Genomic DNA, 9,237 nt, shown 5'->3' with positions numbered 1-9,237 from the left:
GATATGTTTAGTCCGTGTCACGATACACCATATATATGTGGATATGTTTAGTCCATGTCACCATACACCATATATATGTGGATATGTTTAGGCCATGTCACGATACACCATATATATGTGGATATGTTTAGGCCGTGTCACGATACACCATATATATGTGGATATGTTTAGGCCGTGTCACGATACACCATATATATGTGGATATGTTTAGGCCATGTCACGATACACCATATTTATGTGGATATGTTTAGGCCATGTCACGATACACCATATATATGTGGATATGTTTAGGCCATGTCACGATACACCATATATATGTGGATATGTTTAGGCCGTGTCACGATACACCATATATATGTGGATATGTTTAGTCCATGTCACGATACACCATATTTATGTGGATATGTTTAGGCCATGTCACGATACACCATATATATGTGGATATTTTTAGGCCGTGTCACGATACACCATATATATGTGGATATGTTTAGGCCGTGTCACGATACACCATATATATGTGGATATGTTTAGGCCGTGTCACGATACACCATATATATGTGGATATGTTCAGGCCATGTCACGATACACCATATATATGTGGATATGTTCAGGCCGTGTCACGATACACCATATATATGTGGATATTTTCAGGCCGTGTCACGATACACCATATATATGTGGATATGTTCAGGCCGTGTCACGATACACCATATATATGTGGATATTTTCAGGCCGTGTCACGATACACCATATATATGTGTATATGTTTAGTCCGTGTCACGATACACCATACATATGTGGATATGTTTAGTCGGTGTCACGATACACCATACATATGTGGATATGTTTAGTCCGTGTCACGATACACCATACATATGTGGATATGTTTAGGCCGTGTCACGATACACCATATATATGTGGATATGTTCAGGTCGTGTCACGATACACCATACATATGTGGATATGTTTAGTCCGTGTCACAATACACCATACATATGTGGATATGTTTAGGCCGTGTCACGATACACCATATATATGTGGATATGTTTAGTCCATGTCACCATACACCATATATATGTGGATATGTTTAGGCCGTGTCACGATACACCATATATATGTGGATATGTTTAGTCCATGTCACCATACACCATATATATGTGGATATGTTTAGGCCGTGTCACGATACACCATATATATGTGGATATGTTTAGGCCGTGTCACGATACACCATATATATGTGGATATGTTTAGTCCATGTCACCATACACCATATATATGTGGATATGTTTAGGCCATGTCACGATACACCATATATATGTGGATATGTTTAGTCCATGTCACGATACACCGTATATATGTGGATATGTTTAGTCCATGTCACGATACACCATACATATGTGGATATGTTTAGGCTGTGTCACGATACACCATATATATGTGGATATGTTCAGGCCGTGTCACGATACACCATACATATGTGGATATGTTTAGTCCGTGTCACGATACACCATACATATGTGGATATGTTTAGGCTGTGTCACGATACACCATATATATGTGGATATGTTCAGGCCGTGTCACGATACACCATACATATGTGGATATGTTTAGTCCGTGTCACAATACACCATACATATGTGGATATGTTTAGGCCGTGTCACGATACACCATATATATGTGGATATGTTTAGGCCGTGTCACGATACACCATATATATGTGGATATGTTTAGTCCATGTCACCATACACCATATATATGTGGATATGTTTAGACCATGTCACCATACACCATATATATGTGGATATGTTTAGTCCATGTCACGATACACCATATATATGTGGATATGTTTATTCCATGTCACGATACACCATATATATGTGGATATGTTTATTCCATGTCACGATACACCATATATATGTGGATATGTTTAGTCCGTGTCACGATACACCATATATATGTGGATATGTTTAGTCCATGTCACCATACACCATATATATGTGGATATGTTTAGGCCATGTCACGATACACCATATATATGTGGATATGTTTAGGCCGTGTCACGATACACCATATATATGTGGATATGTTTAGGCCGTGTCACGATACACCATATATATGTGGATATGTTTAGGCCGTGTCACGATACACCATATATATGTGGATATGTTTAGTCCATGTCACGATACACCATATTTATGTGGATATGTTTAGGCCGTGTCACGATACACCATATATATGTGGATATGTTTAGGCCGTGTCACCATACACCATATATATGTGGATATGTTTAGTCCATGTCACGATACACCATATATATGTGGATATGTTTAGTCCGTGTCACGATACACCATATATATGTGGATATGTTTAGTCCATGTCACCATACACCATATATATGTGGATATGTTTAGGCCATGTCACGATACACCATATATATATGGATATGTTTAGTCCATGTCACCATACACCATATATATGTGGATATGTTTAGGCCATGTCACGATACACCATATATATGTGGATATGTTTAGGCCGTGTCACGATACACCATATATATGTGGATATGTTTAGTCCGTGTCACGATACACCATATATATGTGGATATGTTTAGGCCATGTCACCATACACCATATATATGTGGATATGTTTAGTCCATGTCACCATACACCATATATATGTGGATATGTTTAGGCCATGTCACGATACACCATATATATGTGGATATGTTTAGGCCGTGTCACGATACACCATATATATGTGGATATGTTTAGTCCGTGTCACGATACACCATATATATGTGGATATGTTTAGTCCATGTCACCATACACCATATATATGTGGATATGTTTAGGCCATGTCACGATACACCATATATATGTGGATATGTTTAGGCCGTGTCACGATACACCATATATATGTGGATATGTTTAGGCCGTGTCACGATACACCATATATATGTGGATATGTTTAGGCCGTGTCACGATACACCATATATATGTGGATATGTTTAGTCCATGTCACGATACACCATATTTATGTGGATATGTTTAGGCCGTGTCACGATACACCATATATATGTGGATATGTTTAGGCCGTGTCACGATACACCATATATATGTGGATATGTTTAGTCCATGTCACCATACACCATATATATGTGGATATGTTTAGGCCATGTCACGATACACCATATATATGTGGATATGTTTAGTCCATGTCACCATACACCATATATATGTGGATATGTTTAGTCCATGTCACGATACACCATATATATGTGGATATGTTTAGTCCGTGTCACGATACACCATATATATGTGGATATGTTTAGTCCATGTCACCATACACCATATATATGTGGATATGTTTAGGCCATGTCACGATACACCATATATATATGGATATGTTTAGTCCATGTCACCATACACCATATATATGTGGATATGTTTAGGCCATGTCACGATACACCATATATATGTGGATATGTTTAGGCCGTGTCACGATACACCATATATATGTGGATATGTTTAGGCCGTGTCACGATACACCATATATATGTGGATATGTTTAGGCCATGTCACGATACACCATATTTATGTGGATATGTTTAGGCCATGTCACGATACACCATATATATGTGGATATGTTTAGGCCATGTCACGATACACCATATATATGTGGATATGTTTAGTCCATGTCACCATACACCATATATATGTGGATATGTTTAGTCCATGTCACCATACACCATATATATGTGGATATGTTTAGTCCATGTCACCATACACCATATATATGTGGATATGTTTAGGCCATGTCACGATACACCATATATATGTGGATATGTTTAGGCCGTGTCACGATACACCATATATATGTGGATATGTTTAGTCCGTGTCACGATACACCATATATATGTGGATATGTTTAGTCCATGTCACCATACACCATATATATGTGGATATGTTTAGGCCATGTCACGATACACCATATATATGTGGATATGTTTAGGCCGTGTCACGATACACCATATATATGTGGATATGTTTAGGCCGTGTCACGATACACCATATATATGTGGATATGTTTAGGCCATGTCACGATACACCATATTTATGTGGATATGTTTAGGCCATGTCACGATACACCATATATATGTGGATATGTTTAGGCCGTGTCACGATACACCATATATATGTGGATATGTTTAGGCCGTGTCACGATACACCATATATATGTGGATATGTTTAGGCCATGTCACGATACACCATATTTATGTGGATATGTTTAGGCCATGTCACGATACACCATATATATGTGGATATGTTTAGTCCATGTCACCATACACCATATATATGTGGATATGTTTAGGCCATGTCACGATACACCATATATATGTGGATATGTTTAGTCCATGTCACCATACACCATATATATGTGGATATGTTTAGGCCATGTCACGATACACCATATATATGTGGATATGTTTAGGCCGTGTCACGATACACCATATATATGTGGATATGTTTAGTCCATGTCACCATACACCATATATATGTGGATATGTTTAGTCCATGTCATCATACACCATATATATGTGGATATGTTTAGTCCATGTCACCATACACCATATATATGTGGATATGTTTAGGCCATGTCACGATACACCATATATATGTGGATATGTTTAGGCCGTGTCACGATACACCATATATATGTGGATATGTTTAGTCCGTGTCACGATACACCATATATATGTGGATATGTTTAGTCCATGTCACCATACACCATATATATGTGGATATGTTTAGGCCATGTCACGATACACCATATATATGTGGATATGTTTAGGCCGTGTCACGATACACCATATATATGTGGATATGTTTAGGCCGTGTCACGATACACCATATATATGTGGATATGTTTAGGCCATGTCACGATACACCATATTTATGTGGATATGTTTAGGCCATGTCACGATACACCATATATATGTGGATATGTTTAGGCCATGTCACGATACACCATATATATGTGGATATGTTTAGGCCGTGTCACGATACACCATATATATGTGGATATGTTTAGTCCATGTCACGATACACCATATTTATGTGGATATGTTTAGGCCGTGTCACGATACACCATATATATGTGGATATGTTTAGGCCGTGTCACGATACACCATATATATGTGGATATGTTTAGTCCATGTCACGATACACCATATATATGTGGATATGTTTAGGCCATGTCACGATACACCATATATATGTGGATATGTTTAGTCCATGTCACCATACACCATATATATGTGGATATGTTTAGTCCATGTCACGATACACCATATATATGTGGATATGTTTAGTCCGTGTCACGATACACCATATATATGTGGATATGTTTAGTCCATGTCACCATACACCATAAATATGTGGATATGTTTAGGCCATGTCACGATACACCATATATATGTGGATATGTTTAGTCCATGTCACCATACACCATATATATGTGGATATGTTTAGGCCATGTCACGATACACCATATATATGTGGATATGTTTAGGCCGTGTCACGATACACCATATATATGTGGATATGTTTAGGCCGTGTCACGATACACCATATATATGTGGATATGTTTAGGCCATGTCACGATACACCATATTTATGTGGATATGTTTAGGCCATGTCACGATACACCATATATATGTGGATATGTTTAGGCCATGTCACGATACACCATATATATGTGGATATGTTTAGTCCATGTCACCATACACCATATATATGTGGATATGTTTAGTCCATGTCACCATACACCATATATATGTGGATATGTTTAGTCCATGTCACCATACACCATATATATGTGGATATGTTTAGGCCATGTCACGATACACCATATATATGTGGATATGTTTAGGCCGTGTCACGATACACCATATATATGTGGATATGTTTAGTCCGTGTCACGATACACCATATATATGTGGATATGTTTAGTCCATGTCACCATACACCATATATATGTGGATATGTTTAGGCCATGTCACGATACACCATATATATGTGGATATGTTTAGGCCGTGTCACGATACACCATATATATGTGGATATGTTTAGGCCGTGTCACGATACACCATATATATGTGGATATGTTTAGGCCATGTCACGATACACCATATTTATGTGGATATGTTTAGGCCATGTCACGATACACCATATATATGTGGATATGTTTAGGCCATGTCACGATACACCATATATATGTGGATATGTTTAGGCCGTGTCACGATACACCATATATATGTGGATATGTTTAGTCCATGTCACGATACACCATATTTATGTGGATATGTTTAGGCCATGTCACGATACACCATATATATGTGGATATTTTTAGGCCGTGTCACGATACACCATATATATGTGGATATGTTTAGGCCGTGTCACGATACACCATATATATGTGGATATGTTCAGGCCGTGTCACGATACACCATATATATGTGGATATTTTCAGGCCGTGTCACGATACACCATATATATGTGGATATGTTCAGGCCGTGTCACGATACACCATATATATGTGGATATTTTCAGGCCGTGTCACGATACACCATATATATGTGTATATGTTTAGTCCGTGTCACGATACACCATACATATGTGGATATGTTTAGTCGGTGTCACGATACACCATACATATGTGGATATGTTTAGTCCGTGTCACGATACACCATACATATGTGGATATGTTTAGGCCGTGTCACGATACACCATATATATGTGGATATGTTCAGGTCGTGTCACGATACACCATACATATGTGGATATGTTTAGTCCGTGTCACAATACACCATACATATGTGGATATGTTTAGGCCGTGTCACGATACACCATATATATGTGGATATGTTTAGGCCGTGTCACGATACACCATATATATGTGGATATGTTTAGTCCATGTCACCATACACCATATATATGTGGATATGTTTAGGCCGTGTCACGATACACCATATATATGTGGATATGTTTAGGCCGTGTCACGATACACCATATATATGTGGATATGTTTAGTCCATGTCACCATACACCATATATATGTGGATATGTTTAGGCCATGTCACGATACACCATATATATGTGGATATGTTTAGTCCATGTCACGATACACCGTATATATGTGGATATGTTTAGTCCATGTCACGATACACCATACATATGTGGATATGTTTAGGCTGTGTCACGATACACCATATATATGTGGATATGTTCAGGCCGTGTCACGATACACCATACATATGTGGATATGTTTAGTCCGTGTCACGATACACCATACATATGTGGATATGTTTAGGCTGTGTCACGATACACCATATATATGTGGATATGTTCAGGCCGTGTCACGATACACCATACATATGTGGATATGTTTAGTCCGTGTCACAATACACCATACATATGTGGATATGTTTAGGCCGTGTCACGATACACCATATATATGTGGATATGTTTAGGCCGTGTCACGATACACCATATATATGTGGATATGTTTAGTCCATGTCACCATACACCATATATATGTGGATATGTTTAGACCATGTCACCATACACCATATATATGTGGATATGTTTAGTCCATGTCACGATACACCATATATATGTGGATATGTTTATTCCATGTCACGATACACCATATATATGTGGATATGTTTATTCCATGTCACGATACACCATATATATGTGGATATGTTTATTCCATGTCACGATACACCATATATATGTGGATATGTTTAGGCCATGTCACGATACACCATATATATGTGGATATGTTTAGTCCGTGTCACGATACACCATATATATGTGGATATGTTTAGTCCATGTCACGATACACCATTTATATGTGGATATGTTTAGTCCGTGTCACGATACACCATATATATGTGGATATGTTTAGTCCGTGTCACGATACACCATATATATGTGGATATGTTTAGTCCATGTCACCATACACCATATATATGTGGATATGTTTAGTCCATGTCACCATACACCATATATATGTGGATATGTTTAGTCCGTGTCACGATACACCATATATATGTGGATATGTTTAGTCCATGTCACCATACACCATATATATGTGGATATGTTTAGGCCATGTCACGATACACCATATATATGTGGATATGTTTAGTCCATGTCACCATACACCATATATATGTGGATATGTTTAGGCCGTGTCACGATACACCATATATATGTGGATATGTTTAGGCCGTGTCACGATACACCATATATATGTGGATATGTTTAGGCCATGTCACGATACACCATATTTATGTGGATATGTTTAGGCCATGTCACGATACACCATATATATGTGGATATGTTTAGTCCATGTCACCATACACCATATATATGTGGATATGTTTAGGCCATGTCATGATACACCATATATATGTGGATATGTTTAGTCCATGTCACCATACACCATATATATGTGGATATGTTTAGGCCATGTCATGATACACCATATATATGTGGATATGTTTAGGCCGTGTCACGATACACCATATATATGTGGATATGTTTAGTCCGTGTCACGATACACCATATATATGTGGATATGTTTAGTCCATGTCACCATACACCATATATATGTGGATATGTTTAGGCCATGTCACGATACACCATATATATGTGGATATGTTTAATCCATGTCACCATACACCATATATATGTGGATATGTTTAGTCCATGTCACCATACACCATATATATGTGGATATGTTTAGGCCATGTCATGATACACCATATATATGTGGATATGTTTAGGCCGTGTCACGATACACCATATATATGTGGATATGTTTAGTCCGTGTCACGATACACCATATATATGTGGATATGTTTAGGCCGTGTCACGATACACCATATATATGTGGATATGTTTAGGCCATGTCACGATACACCATATTTATGTGGATATGTTTAGTCCGTGTCACCATACACCATATATATGTGGATATGTTTAGGCCATGTCACGATACACCATATATATGTGGATATGTTTAGGCCGTGTCACGATACACCATATATATGTGGATATGTTTAGTCCATGTCACGATACACCATATATATGTGTATATGTTTAGGCCATGTCACGATACACCATATATATGTGGATATGTTTAGGCCATGTCACGATACACCATATATAT

This window comes from Entelurus aequoreus, linkage group LG02 (assembly GCF_033978785.1).
Source record: "Entelurus aequoreus isolate RoL-2023_Sb linkage group LG02, RoL_Eaeq_v1.1, whole genome shotgun sequence".
Taxonomy (NCBI): Eukaryota; Metazoa; Chordata; class Actinopteri; order Syngnathiformes; family Syngnathidae; genus Entelurus; species Entelurus aequoreus.
The sequence above is the reverse complement of the archived record's forward strand: the minus strand, read 5'-3'. Positions refer to the sequence as shown.